The sequence below is a fragment of the Balaenoptera physalus genome, assembly GCF_965194825.1.
Source record: "Balaenoptera physalus genome assembly, chromosome: 14".
NCBI lineage: Eukaryota > Metazoa > Chordata > Mammalia > Artiodactyla > Balaenopteridae > Balaenoptera > Balaenoptera physalus.
Window position 1 is genome coordinate 50,685,261 of NC_138893.1, and position 14,803 is coordinate 50,700,063.

Genomic DNA, 14,803 nt, shown 5'->3' on the forward strand with positions numbered 1-14,803 from the left:
CCACAACACATACACAGCCACACACACTACACACACCACACACATGCACACACACAGCCCTCCCAATACACACAGCCCCCTCACACCACACACGCGGCCCCCAATACACTCATCCCCCCACCGCATACACAGCACACATACACCCCCTAATACACACAAGGCCCCTACCACACACCACAAACAGCCCCCAACACATAGCCCTCAATACGCACTCCACACACAGCCTCCTAACCATACTCATGTAGCCGATCTCTCTATACATAAAGCCCCCCTCATACCACACACAGCCCCCCAATACATACACAGTTCCCTACCACACACATGGCTCCCAATACATACAGACACACATAAGTGCAGGAATTCACACACATTCTAAACACACAGGTGTACACATTGTCCTCTCCTGTCCTCTTACCCAGGTTCTCAGCCCCTGTGTTCTCCCTCCTCTCTCTCAGCACATGTGTACACTTGAGGTTTAGGCAGGAACAGATCAGGCACCACAGCCTCTGGAACACCTTCTGACTTGGGTGGGGGAGGACTCAGCTGCCCCATCTAGCTACTGGAATTGCTCTGCATTGACCCCCAGGCGTTAATGAGATCTCCCCAGTTCAGGCCCACAGACACTGGGGCATTTCAGAAGGGGCTTTTATTTAGATTTTAAGGAGGGAGACCTCACCAAAAGTGACAGCAGGAATGTTTAGAACACAGGTTTCTGACTCAAATAACCATCCATGGGTGACTGCTCCCTTTCTAGGTCTCAGTCCTGGGGGTGACCCTGCTGGCCTACCTGGGGACAGCCAGGCTCCAGCATTACATTGAGGTCCCTGTGACCTAGAGCATCCTCAGTTTCCCCTCAGAAACCTGCCTCAGTGGGGTGCTGTGTAGGAGCCTGTGGCTGTATCCCCTGTGGGCCATTGGTTGGTTGATTCATTCATTCCTCAGTCATTAATTCAACAACCATTACTGAGCGCCTTCTTTGTGTCAGCTCTGAGCTTGACATGGGATCACAGTTGTGGAAAAGAGATACTCAGCCCCTGCCTCCATGGAGATTACAGTCTAGAGCAGTGCTGTCCAACAGAACTTTCTGTGATGGTGCAAATGTTCTATATCTGCACTTCAAGATGGTGGCCACTAGCCACATGTGGCAGTTGAACATTTGAAGTGTGGCAAATGTGACTGAGGAGCTGATTTTAAATTTCATTTATTTATTTAGGAAATTCCCTGGTGGTCCAGTAGTTAGGACTCTGCACTTTCACGGCAGAGGGCCCCAGTTCGATCCCTGGTTGGGGAACTAAGATCCCACAAGCCACAAGGTGCAGCCAAAAAAAAATTAACTTTCATTTTATTTAATTATTTAATTTAAATGTGGCGAATGGCTACTGTACTGGCCAGCACAGCTCTCACAGGCAGGTTAGTCTTCATTTCGTTAAATGGAACAGGATATATGTGAAGGAACTTCCTCCCTCCTTCCAGAGCTGTGGAAGGCCGGTGAGTGTGAGCAAGGAGCCTCTGAGCATGACTCCTCTTCCTGTTTGGACCACCAGTTCCCCACATGCAACAAGAAGGCCACCCACCCACACATGTGTGAATGTAAGAACCTGTGCTCCTAAGACAGGCCCATTCAAAAAAACTATAGAGTAGTAATTCCCCATGAAAGAGTAACAATAGCATTTCTCGGCTACCAGACACTATTTCCATACGCCGTATCATGAGTCTTTCCAGGGGTTCCTAAACACAGATGCCTGTGGGGCAGAAATGGCTGGGAAGACAGCAGGGAGAGGGGTTCTGGGGCAACTGGAGAGGGCAAAGTTCTCTCTAAAGGATAGGATTGTCATGCAAAAGTGGGGGCCAGTGATGGCTAGTTGTCTGAGTTTTTAAGAGTAATGAGGAATCTTGTTTTTTCTTTGAAATTCATTGGAAACTATCTAAAATTAAAAAAAAAAAAAAGCATGTGACCAGGCAGATGACCAAATGATGGATGTGTAAGGATAGTCATTGCAGTTTTGTTTGCAGATTAGAAGTAATCTAAATGTCCACTATTAGGAGCCTGGTTAAATGACATATGGACATCTGTTCAATGGAATACTAGGCAGCCTTAACCAAGAATGAAGTGAGTCTTCATACATAGATAAGGAGAGATCTCCAAGGTGAACCAAGTAAAAAAGTAAGGCATGGAACAATGTATAAGTTACCATTTATTGAAAGAAAAAGAGGTACACATATATACATGCACACATTGTACCTGTACAGACTAGCTCTGGAAAGATATGCAAAAACTGGAAATAGTAGTTGCCTCAAGGAAGAGGGCAGGGGTGGAAGGAAGACTTATTTTTCCCTGTATACCCTTTGGCATGTTTTCACTTTTTCATTAACTGCATGAGCTATGTATTTACAGTGTAGGCCGAGCAAACCTAACTAAAGGCCAGCTATGGCTTTTGGGCCACATATTTATAAACTCTGATCCTCATGGGGTGTCCCTTTGAGGTAGATATTACTGACCCTATTATACAGATGAAGAAGCTGAGGCTTAAAGTTGCGCAGCTGGTGAAGTTTATGTAACTACTTAGCAGTGGAGTTTCGATTCTAACCAGGTCCCTCTGGCTCACAGGCCACAGCACCACACCACCTCCTCCAAGAAGAGGGGAGGAATGATGATGCCAATAACATCATCGCTGTCAACAACAGTGTTTATTGGGAACTTGTTATATGCCAGGCACTGTGATAAATATTTCATGTCTCATTTAATCCTCACAACAACCTTATGAATTAGACATCATTATTATTCCATTTTGTAGATGAGGAAGCTGAGGCAGCGAGGTTAACTAAGCTCCCAGAGTTATACTGGCCAGAAGTGGTGGAGCTGAGCTCCCTGCCTGGGTATTCTAACTCCACAGAGTTCCGTGCTTAACCATCTCAGTGCACAAAGAGAACTCCCCATCCTATTTTTGTACCCCAGGTGGGCTCATCCCCAGAAAGCTCTGTCACACCTCCCTGGGGCCTGCCATGAATGTACACTGACCCCTACAGTGTGGACCTGTGGACACATTTGTTTGCTCAAACACATCTGCACAGCCCTGAAGCAGGTGTCCTCGGGGGACAGACTTCCTCTGTTACCTTCTGTGGTGAGAAGAAATGGATATCTAACTGCTAGCAATGGTCCTTCAGATTCCTTGTGACTTGCCCTTCCCACTTATGCCTTGGCACTGCCCCATGCCCAAGAGTGGCTGGAGTTGCCTCTTTTCTCCAGGTAAATGTGCGTTTGGCTCCAGGGCCCAGGCGCTGACAATACCAAGTGATTGTAGAGCACGTTATCTTTCAAGTCTCTTAACATCCAGTGAGGAAGGCAGGAAAGGGTTACTATTCCCTTTGTGTGGATGAGGAAACTGAGGGTCACACATCACACATACACACACACACATGCACATACTTGTAAGAATGAAAAATATATTGTGGTACAAATTAATCCACTTATTCCATTATCTCATGGCAATGTCTCAAAAGTCCCTGTGCCCATCTGGGAACCATGGGAGGATCATTCCCCAGGGGCCGCAAGCTGGAGGTGGAGGAAGACAGCAAAAGAAGCAGAGAGCTAAGGGAAGAGCCATGTTCTTTGAGCAAGAACTCCCCCCTTTGGTGGCTTGAGTTGTATGGCTAAAATTGTGGCCAAGTGTGACCAGCGATCTAGTGTAGCTCTCTGTGCACAAGACCATGTATATACTCCACTGGCTCTTCAGGCACCGACTTCCCACACAAGTTTCCCTTCCCCCACAACAACCCTGTCCTACCGAGATTGGTCCAAAGAGCAAGTGAATGGGAAGGTCTGAAGATTCTCAACCTGTCCCCTGAATCCCCTCAGCCACAAGCCTAAATGCATGTGCTAGCTCCACCCACAGCGCATGATTAAGGAAGAAGAAGCAGGCAGGTACTGAAGGAGCGTTCCCTCCACCCCCCAAGTTGTGTCCATGGTTATGATGGCAAAACACAGGCTCTGGCAGGATCCAGAATCTTGGAGGGTCCAGGATAGCCTGAGGCAGCCTTAGATGTGGATGGCAAATCTGGCGACTGAGAAACTAGGCCTTGCCTAGGGCCTCAAGCATTGCCTCCACGGAATTTATTTAACAGATACTTATACATGCTATGTACTTGGCACTTTTGTACATACTTTTACAAGCGTGTTAGTTTCCTATTGCTGCTGTAACAAATTACCACAGATTTAGTGGCTTAACACAACACATTTATTAGCTTACATTTCTTGAGTTCAAAGTCTAAAATGGATCAGCAGGCTGTGTTCCTTCTGGAGGCTCTAGGGGAGAATTAGTTTCCCTACCTTTTCCAGTTTCTAGAAGTCACCCACATTCCTTAGCTCATGGCCACATCACTCTGATCTCGCCTTCTGTCCTCACATCTTCTTTGACTGATATTCCTGCTTCCCTCTTATAAGGACCCTTGTGATGACATTGGGCATACTCCAATAATTCAGGATAATCTTCTCATGTCAAGATCCTTAACATGATCACATCTTCAAAATCTCTTTTGTCATGTAAGGTAACATAATCATAGGTTTGGGGGATTAGAATTGGGGGGGGCAGTCATTATTCTGCCTACCACAGCGAGTATTAACTCATCTAATCCCAATAACAACTCTGTGAAGTAGGTGATATCACTATTACCATTTTGCAGATGGGGAAGCTAAGGCAACCGGGAGTTAAGTTTGCCCAAGATCGTACACTTAGTACATGACAAAGCCATAATTCAATCCCAAACAGCCTGTCTCTAAAGCCTGTGTTCTTAACCACCACACTAGAAGTATTTGGGGGCCGAATAGAAGCAGATGCTCTGTGACATCCACAGACACTTCACATACTCAGACATCTCACATAATGTCTATGTATTTTTCACACACATGTAACATACACATGCACATGCCCTTCACATATATGTACTCTGCTCACATACATACACTCTATAGATACTTGAATATACAAAAAATACCTGGACACACACATTCACAGACATCCCCTCTGCTCACATGCACTCATACTGCACACATATACACATGCCCTAAACACATACATGCACATTTATGCATACTATCCCATACAGAGACTACTTTCTATGCTATTTGCACATACAAACATCCTGTGTTCACAACCACATAATGCCCTGTGATATATACACCTTGCACATGCATGCCCACCCAAACAAGCAAACATATATCTTCTTTAAAACACATCTTGCAAAAAGACACATTATGTGCCTGTGATAGCATACATATCCCATACATGAATACACCATGCACTCACGTATACTCAGCAAAAACCTATCCTGTCTAGACACATATCTTACCTGCACATAGATTCTATGCATACAAACCCTACATAGAGTCTCACTAGGCATATACACGTATTATGAACACACACACTCTGAACCCCAAAGCTCTATGCTCTGCATACCCTACCTAGATACACATTTACATACCATGCATATATTATCTACAGAGGCCCTGGGTACACACATCCTGCACATGCACACATAGCCCACCCGGAATGTATCCATTCACGCACACGTACAATCCTTTCTTAATACATTTTATATGCACATCTTGCAGTTACAGAAATGTATGTCCTATTCAGCATGACTAAATCCACGGTGAATTGTCTGCTTTAATTAGCACTTCACACACAAAAATAACCTCACAAGTGTACAGCCCCATCAGACGTTTTGAGGTGCTTCCTTAAGCACTCCCCAGCACTTGATGGGGGCTGTTATCCCCATTTTCCTGGGGAGGAGGCTGAGGCTGGGAAAGGGCGGGGCTATCCCAAGGCCGCCCCGCCCCCCCCCCCCCCCCGCGGCTGCCGAGGTGTGATCAGCTCCCGGCTGGTATGCATAATCCCTAACAGAAAAGTAGTTCCAATACCATGTTTGTTAACTAGGTTATCTAGGCTGTGGAAGATTTTAATGTTGAATTTTATAGCTTTACCACGCTCTGCCGTCCTTGTGAATATTGTAATATTGCATTTTTTACAAGTTACTCTTCTGTTAATGTTCCAGCTAGTAACTTTTATAATCCTCCTCAATGAAATTTTTTTGTATTCTTCCGCACCGTTAACCCCAATGGCGGCGCCTCGGCCCCTGGCAGGAGGCAGATACGAGATGAATTCCTCTTTAATCAGAAATAATAATAATAAAAACACACATGCGGCTCGGCTGCCTCTCACTCCGGCTTCCCTCGCCGCCGCCTCTCAGGGCCGCCCGCCTGTGGGCCCTGCGGCCTAGGCCCGGGGCGGCTCCGACAGGCGGCGCCCGGCTAGGGCAGGACCGGGCTCGCGGCGGTTCGCCCCATCCCGGACCCTCGCCCCTTGGTGTCTCCCTCCCCGACGCTGCTGCTCCGGCTCCCTGAGTCCGAGTCTCCACTCTTCAGGCCCCAGCGCACCCTCCCTCTTTTCTATCCCTCTTTCTGTCTGTCCGTCTGGGCCTCTTTGGCTGCTTCTGCCAATCACTGTTTCTGCCTCTTCTGTCTTTACGTCTGCCTCTGTCCTCTATTTCTAAGGCGCTCTTCTTCCGTTCTCTGTGCCCTTCTCTGCCCCTCTTCTTCCAGTCGTCTAGGTTTCCTCGCAGGCTTTTCTCTTTTCCACCTCTTTATCCTCTGCATTTCCAGTCTCCACATCCTTCCCTTTTTTCCTCTCAGAAGACCAGAAGCCATTTGGGATGGAGAGTGGGGAGATTCGGTGATGGGATGGACCATGCTTAGTGAAACGGGGCTTTGGACTAGGTTGGGGCTCTGTTGGGATTGGGAGTATGTTTGGAACCACTAGGGAACAGGAATATCAGAGAGGGTTACGGTGTCTGTGGTCATGCAGACGGAAGGGGTCAGCTGGGGGCAGGGAGAGGATGTCCAAGAGTCACGGGAAGGCTAAGTCAGAGGGTCCTCCTAGCTTCTGGGGCCTGGGGAGAGAAGGCAGCTGGCCAAAGAAGCCCTAGCTTAGTGTCAGACATATCTTGCCCTGGGGTCCTCTTCTATCTAATGGGAAAGACCCGCCATAGAGGTAGGGGAAAAAATGGGCTGTTTTCTAGAAAGACAAGGCCTGCAGTTTGAGAGGAGTCTCCATAGAGGGGGATTGTGTGTGCATGCTTAGGAGCATGGGGTGAAGGGCCTGTCTTCAATGATAAGGGCACAAGAAAATATTATCCAAGACTACAGCAGACCTGAATGCCTTCGTTCAGTCAGCAAATATTTATTGAGCATCCACTGTGAGCACCTACTGAGGCCCAGTGCTAGACCCAGGGAACACAATAAGTAAAAACACAGTCCTTGGCCTCATGGAACTTATGGGCTACTGGAAGTCACAGATATTAATCAAATAATCGCACAACTTGCAAACTGGGATCACTGCTAAGGATTTCTGAGCTGGAGGCAGAGTAACATTCCTGTGGCTTTCGGTGATCCTTTAGAAGCTGGCGGGAGCAAATTGGCCTCAGGGCTTGATAAGGACTCCAGAGCTTCTCATCTTCCTCCTCCTGCTCAAGCTCCCAAGAAGCGGGAGAGACTCCTACTCCCATTTGACAGAGGGCACTACTCCCCCAACTGATGTGAGGTTTTTTCAGCTGGTCTTCAAGAAGCTACCCCGTCAGATTTCCCTAGGGACTCCCAGATCGGACCACGAGGTACTCTCCTTCCTCATCATGCAGAGGGGAGCATGGTCCCACACGTGAAAACAGAGATGTCCAACATCTGGAAATAGCCCCAGCGCAGCCGAACATCTGGAGCGCTAATCGCAGGAGCCGCGAGCGGCCCCGGAGGTGGGGTCGGGGAATGGGACTGGAGGTGGGACAGCTCAGCCAGCAGGGCACTCGATGCCCCGCTCCTCGCGCCCCCAATTTGGACCTGGCGGGGAATTCGCCTCAACGCAATATTGAAGGCCGCCCCCTCCCCGCCAGTGCCCCTGCGTCACCAGCGGAGGCCCAGCTCCGCTAGCAAGGGTTAACGGCCTTGCACCCCATTCCCAGCTCCACCTCGGACCAGGAGCATGCAGGTGAGGGAATATCTTTAAACCACAACCTGGGGGTTAGGGGGAGGGGAAGAGGGACCGGAGGGGGAGGGGTGTGAGCTGGCAAGGCGAAGAGGGGCGGGGGCGCCCCGCGCGCCTGTGCGGAGCGCGGAAGCTGAGAGCGCCAGCGACAGTAAAACATCTGTAATGTGCCATTCGCCGCTGCTCGCTGATTGCTCATGGATTAAAGATTAAAATCTCGGCTTTGGCAGATGGGGAGAGAGAGGAAACTCTTACGAGCACGTTTTGCATCTGCATTTCATTCTGCTCGGTTCCCTGCGCCACGCCTGGTGGCGCCCGCCCTACCCCGCCCACTCCGCTCCCGGGTCCCCAGGGGCGGGCCGCCCGGGCCGGACCTCTCGGACCTTTGGTCCTCTTCCCACCCTTCTTGTCGCTCCGAACCCTGGGCAGCTGGCCCCGCTCATTCTCATCTGGCGTTCTCGCCTCTGATCCAGCGTTGGTTCCCCGGCTCCCACCCAGACTCCAGGCAGGGCAGAATGAACCTCCCTGAAAAGGGGTACGCTCCCTACCACGGGCACCGCCCACACTCCCACCGTACCTGGCTGCCTACCCTTGGGAGGTAGGCAGGCCGAGGAGGGCTGGGACGCCGAAGGTGGATCCAGTGGTGGTACTCCTGGCCCTTGGAGACGGTGAAAAGTAATTATGAAGAGTAATTGCTCAGCTGGGTAGATGTGTCCTCTCTGTTTTTCACACTGAGCTGCTATGGAGGCTGGGAGTGAGACAGAAAAGACAGGGGCAGGAAGACTCTTAGGAGCTCTTAGGGCCAGGAGGGCTACTTCTGGAACAGGGTCTGTTTTGGCTTTTGGATAATCCCTGTAAATCAGCCTGGTCCTGGACCACCAAGGATTTGAAACATGTGCTCATGTGCTGAGGCACCTGGGGCAAATCCACTGACTTCCTCATTTTCCTCTCTCTGGCTTCCTCATTTTCCTCTCTCTCCCAGAATGTGTCCCTGGCATTAAACTTTGTTGCGGAGGGAAATCCAGGCAGAGAGAACTAGAGACAAAGGGCTGTCAGAAAGACAGACAGGTATTAGAGAAATAGAAAAAGGAACAAAAGCTGCAGAGTAGGAGGGCAGATGTGAGCACCTGCATCTGGTGGTGGGGGGAGAAGGCTGGGGAGATGGTGGGAGGGGGCCCTGCCTGGGTTCTCAGGCCCCAGCTGGGAGGAGGAGGTTGGTTCAGGGTGAGCAGAAGAAAAGCTGAAGAAGGATGAACGAGAGGAGTGTCGGTGTGGCAGATGTAATTAATTACTGCATATTAAAATGTTTGTTTACAGAGATGAACAGCGGCCGGAGGTCTGATGGTAATTAATTCACAGCATTTTCCAGCCCTCTTTCAGCCCAAACCCCTCTGGGGGCCTGGGGGTGGGCCAGGGTGGGTAAGATGCTGGCTGGTTCTTGCCCTCCTGTCCCCAGGGACTGGAGCCCAGATTGCAGACACTGCAGGGAACCTGAGACAGCACCTACACAAGGCCCATCCCACTCCACACACTCGGGGAAAACCAAGCCAGAGTAAATTTGTGACTAGTGCTTTGCTCAAGGCCACAAGCTAGTCAGTGATGGAACCAAGACTGTAGTCTTTGTTTTCTTGCTCCTGGAAATGTGTTCAAGGAACACTGAGGAGATGGTTAGCTTGGGCAGAGATTATATAACAGAGAGGGCAGAAAGGGGAATTAGAACCGAAGAAAGGGCTTGGGAAGAAGGAGATAGACTTAGGGCCCATGGTGGAGAGGGGACCAGAGGCCCCCTCATTCTGGAGAGGTTGGGTGGGGCAGTATGGTTATCAGAAAGCAGCTCCACCCCCTGCCACTGCACTAGCCTGGGCCATGAGGAAGGAGGTAGGCGCAGCTAGTATCCTTGGCCTTAGAGTCTGCCACTCCCAGCCTTGTGATCTTTCGGAAATAATATAACCTCTCTGAGCCTCTGATTCTTTATAAAATGGACACCTCCCAGGTAGGGTAGTTGGGAGGAGTGCAGTGGTTGTTCGTACTTAAGCAGAGGGATCAGGCAGTGGTACTTACCCCATGTAGCTGCCTCTGCTCCCACCTCCTCTTCATTCACACACGGTCACACTCAACACCAAGACAAGCCATGTTCACAAACATCCTTTAACTCATTCATTCGTTCATCAAGGAATACGGCTGAGGGACTGCTAGGCAGGTGTGTGGGGTAAGGGAAATGCAAGACGAAGTCAGGATCTGCCCCTGTTTTGTAGGAGCTCACAGGATTCACAACCATGAAGAGAGAATCAAAGGTGAAGGCGCAGAAGGAATGTCACCTGAGTGAGGGGTAAAGTCAGGGGATAGGAGTCCCAGGGGGAGCCAGTCTTCAGGAGGGGAGGCTTCCGGGGAATCTGGGCCCCAGGCTAGGCCACAAAGCATGGGTAGGAGTGAGGTGGGAGGAGTAGGAGTGGAGGAGGAGGAAGGCTCTGTGGTGGGGCTGGGCAGGTCATCATTTCATAGGTGGAAGGCAGGAGGGGTCTTGTAGCTCAGCACCAAGAAGTAAGAGCTTAGCGGAGAGGGAGAGGAGAGCCCGATGGTGGGGAGAAGGTTGGGCTGAGGTAAGCAGCAAAACAGCTGGAGAAGGATGAATGAGGGCGTTTGAAGTGAACGGAGGCCTTCACTCCCTGAAGGGTCTGAGCTGGAGGAAGGATGTGAGCAGGAGGCCATGACTGGGTGGTGTTTGGCAGGGACTGTGAGGGGCAGGCTGAGTGTGTGAGTACAGCAGGGCCACAGGTGCTCCTGTGAGCGCCTACCTGTGCGTGAGTGCGTTCTTGGGTGTGTGGCCATGACTGCAAGGATATGTTTATAGGTGTGTGAATGCATGTGTGAGTGTGTGTGGGTGTGTGCCAGCATGTCAGCGTACCCCTGAGTGTCCTTGAGTGTCCATGTGTGAGGAAATGCTGAGAGACTACTTTTGTACATCTGGGCCTGTCTCCCGAAGCCAGAGCCCCTCCCCACATACCCCCAGCCTCTGCAGGGAAAGTGGGAGGAGGGGCAGGACCCCCAGTGAGGGGTCATTCACCCACAGCCCTTCCAGAGTGCACTAGCCTCCCTCCCTGTGGCTGAATCAGTGCCAGGGCCTGGGGTCTGGGACAGAGCTTCCCTCCAACAACCCCTCTGCCCTGGTGTGGCTGTTATACCCCTGGGGGGAGTGTCACACATGATATATTTATTGCAAACACACACAGACAAAGACAAAGGAAGCTCAGGAGATATAGATAAGGAAAAAGAAAGGAAAACCCACCTGTCAATTTACACCCAGGGAGACCCCCTCTACAAGTTGGTATATTTCTTTCCAGTCTTTATGTGAACATGGTGAAAGCAGAAGTGGGGTCGTGCAATGCAAACTGTTCGGCTGCCTGCTTGGCCCCTGCCATGTGCCTCTCCGGGGCCCCTCTGGTCCCCATTCCCCTCACCTCGGGTCTGAGGCCGCAGCGAGGGAGACGCTGCTCCTCCTCCCTTTTCCCCACCCCAGGACGCACGGGAGGGCTGGGTGACGACTTGTCTGGCTGCGGTGAGGGGGCCGGGGGCACCTGCTGGGCTCCCCGCCGGACAGTGCTGGGCCCGCAGCAGGCGGGTGAGCGAGGCGCAGGGGAGGAGCCGCGGGAGGGAAGGGAGCGGAGGGAGGCGGAGCCGGGCTGTCGCTTCCCATCAGGCGGAGGATTGTTCCCGACACGCGCAGGCCCCGAGGCGTTTCTGTGTCAGGGAGTTTTGCCGGCGCCGTGACCCATGCGAGGGGGGTCGGGCTGCGCGCGGGGAGCGGCCAAGAGTGACCAGCGCGGCCGGCCGCATCATCACCACCTGGCCGGGTCACTGCTTCCCTCCCCTGCCGGGAGCGCCGCAGAGCGGGGGCGGGGCTGGAGGATGGGGAGGAGACGGGTTTCTCGAGTGTCACTGCCCCTCCCTCCCCCTTGGGGAAGGTCGAGTGGGGGAAGCATTTCCCACGTGGAGGGAGAAGCGAGAGAAGTCACCACCCAGGGCCTCGGTTTCTTCCCTTTGGAATGGAGGGAGGTCTTTCCTGGCGTTGAATTAAGGATGTCATGTACCCTGATGAGTGGATGAGGCCACTGGCTAGCGAATGTAGTGCCTGAGGGTGGGCGAGTCCCCCAAAGAGGATCGGGGAGGCTCAGCCAGGCCCAGGTTGGCCCCAGAGCCAGAGCTGCTCAAATAGGACTGGAACCTGGACGCTCAATGGAGTAAGACCAGGGACCTGGAAGGCTGGGGGTGGGGTGTCTATGCAAATAAGATGATAATAGGGGTGTGGGTGGCTGAGTTTCCAAAGCAGGGATGGAGGATGGAGGAGGGGCTGCAGGGAGGGAGGCGCAGGCTCCTGACCTCTTTCCCCCCACTCACTGGTCCCATCTGAAGTCTGGGGCTCCCATCTTCGGCACTTAATGATTTTGACGGGCCCCACCCGCGCACCATCGGGGCCTTTGTGTCTGCCAGACCAATGGCCCCTCTCCTGGGCCCAGCCATCAGTCACCCAGAGCTCCAGCTGTTCCCAGCCTTTGGAGCAACCTCGCCGTCACCACTACAAATTGGCTCTCAACAGCGCTTGGAGACCCCTTCTCTGCCATTGTCTCAGGACAAATGGTCCTTCCCCTGCACACCGCCCCCCAGGCCCAGCCCAGGCTGCCTGCTGCTTCTGGGAAGGGGAGGGAGAGCCCACGGAGCTATTCCAGGAAGCCTTCCTCCTTCTCTAACCCCACCAGTCTAGCCAGGCTGGGCCAGCAGACAGTCCCCATTGCCCAGTTCTGGCCTAGATGCCCTGTGGCCTTTCCTCAGTCGGATCTGGGCTTCATGAGGCCGGGGACTGAAACTCCTTCTGTTTCTCTCACAGCCCACGAGAGCTGAAGAAGTCTCATTAGGACTTGTTGACTGAGGCTGAAGGGAGGGGTGAAAGGGAAGGGAGGGAAGGACTGGCGGAGGAGGGCATGGGAACTGGGAGCCAGGGTTCCCAGGAGCTACCATAGCCAAACACAGAGCCAAGACAATTACATGCCTAGTTTTGCTGATTGCATTAAAATCATTAGAATGAGGGATCTGAAAATTGTACATTAAGGAGTAGAATTAGAAAAGGCTTTAGAGACTGGCGCAGGCATCCCCAAAGTGAATCTGGTACCATTAGCTCAAATTGTGTTACACAAACCACATACCATTTCAATGACCTTCTCATGACACCACCCCAAACTCCCTTCCCTTCTTCCTTTCTGTCCCACTTGCAGGATCTCTGCTCAAACTCTTTCTCCTCACTCCTCCCCTTTTGCTTTCTTCCTCTCTCATACTACACCTTGCTCCTCCAGCTGCCCAGGTTGTATTGCATTGTAATGAGTAGACTGAGATGATATAGTGGGTGGGGTCTTTGGCTTTGGGGGTGGGAGACAGACAGACTAAGACATCCTCTATGGAGCTTGCCCTTAGTCAAAATGCCCATCCTAGCATCTGTCCCAGCGTCTGTGCCAGGGTAGCAGGAGAGCTAAAATGGCCTGGGGTGGGGTGGGGAGGGGGTGGGCTTGTCTGCTGGTGTCTGTGTGAGAGGTGGCCTGAATGTCAGAGTCTGGATGAGATTGAGTCTATGGCTGCCTTTGTGAGGGTATCAGTGTGTGTGTGTGTGTGTGTGTGTGTCCTGGCTGTGCCTCAATCCGGTTGGTAGCTAGCCTTCCTCCAATGGAGGGGTGTCAGAGTTCTGGGGAAGGGAGCCAGAGTGCCTCTCTTCTGATCTCATGGAGCAGCCGGCTAGGGGCTGGGCTGCCACAGGCTGGGCTCAGGCCTGGCTAGACTGGGCTGCCGTGGGGAGAGTCTGTTGTAGCCCTGGTGAATGGGCCTATATGGCTAGGGGAATGGTGGAGAAAGGATGGGGCGTGAGTGGGGGTGGAAAATGGAATTGCCAGCCTGGAATGAATGGATGGTGGAGTTTCTCTTTTGTAACCGGGAATAATTAAGATAGATGTGCGGATGGATTAGCTGTCCTGCAAGGTCAGGAGCGCATTGCCGGATCACTCTATTATTTCGCTACGCCACAGCTAGCCGACTAACGCCTTTTTCATGATATTTTGAACATCCGCACAGAAAAAAAACCAAGTGAGTGCACGAGAGATACAAATGGATCGTTTGGTGGAGAAATCCGTCTTCGTCACCGCCGCCAGGCTGGGATTAATGCGATTGAAGGCTCCTCCAGGCTCCGCCAGGGAGACGGGCTCGGAAAAGCAAGAGAAATTGGTTTGTACCCCTGGGAGCACGATTGATGGGCCGGGCCCGCCAGGCTGGGCTGGGCCACCGCGTTCTCCGGCTGGGCTGGGGGCAGGGAATGGGTCTGGGCCCTTGCCTTGGCCTAGGTGGGGCCCTGCCCTGGAGGATAGGCCTAAACAGGCTGGACCCTACAGGAGTTTGCTCCTACAGGAGGCTGTGGATGTGCTGGTGGGGAAGAGTTCAGGCTCTGATGCCCTAGGTGGGCGGAGAGACTTTAGGGGAAGGGTGGCAATGGAGTGATCTGATCCCCATTGACACCCCTCTTCCTGGAGTGGCCGGGAAGGCTGCTAAAGTCTTATCAGGACGTAGGATCTGGGGGGGAGGGTCTGGACAAGGGCAATGTCCATTTACTCTCAGAGCAAATATTTCCTGAGCCCGAACCATGTGGCAGGCACTGGGCTAGGTGTGATAAGGACAGCATGGTTCCTGTCCTCAGGGAGCTTGTACTCTGAGAAGGGAAACACTGAACAAGTCATGCTGAC

At 52.1% G+C, this 14,803-nt stretch overlaps 1 long non-coding RNA gene across 2 annotated transcripts in view; it reads left to right on the forward strand.

Moving 5' to 3' along the window:
• LOC309643048 overlaps nt 1–14,803 on the forward strand; it is a 161,693-nt gene that overhangs the window by 17,742 nt on the left and 129,148 nt on the right. For both annotated transcript variants that reach the window (XR_014253505.1, XR_014253506.1), the window contains one exon: nt 14,142–14,291. This is a non-coding gene — a long non-coding RNA (uncharacterized lncRNA). The remainder of the gene's footprint in view (nt 1–14,141; nt 14,292–14,803) is intronic.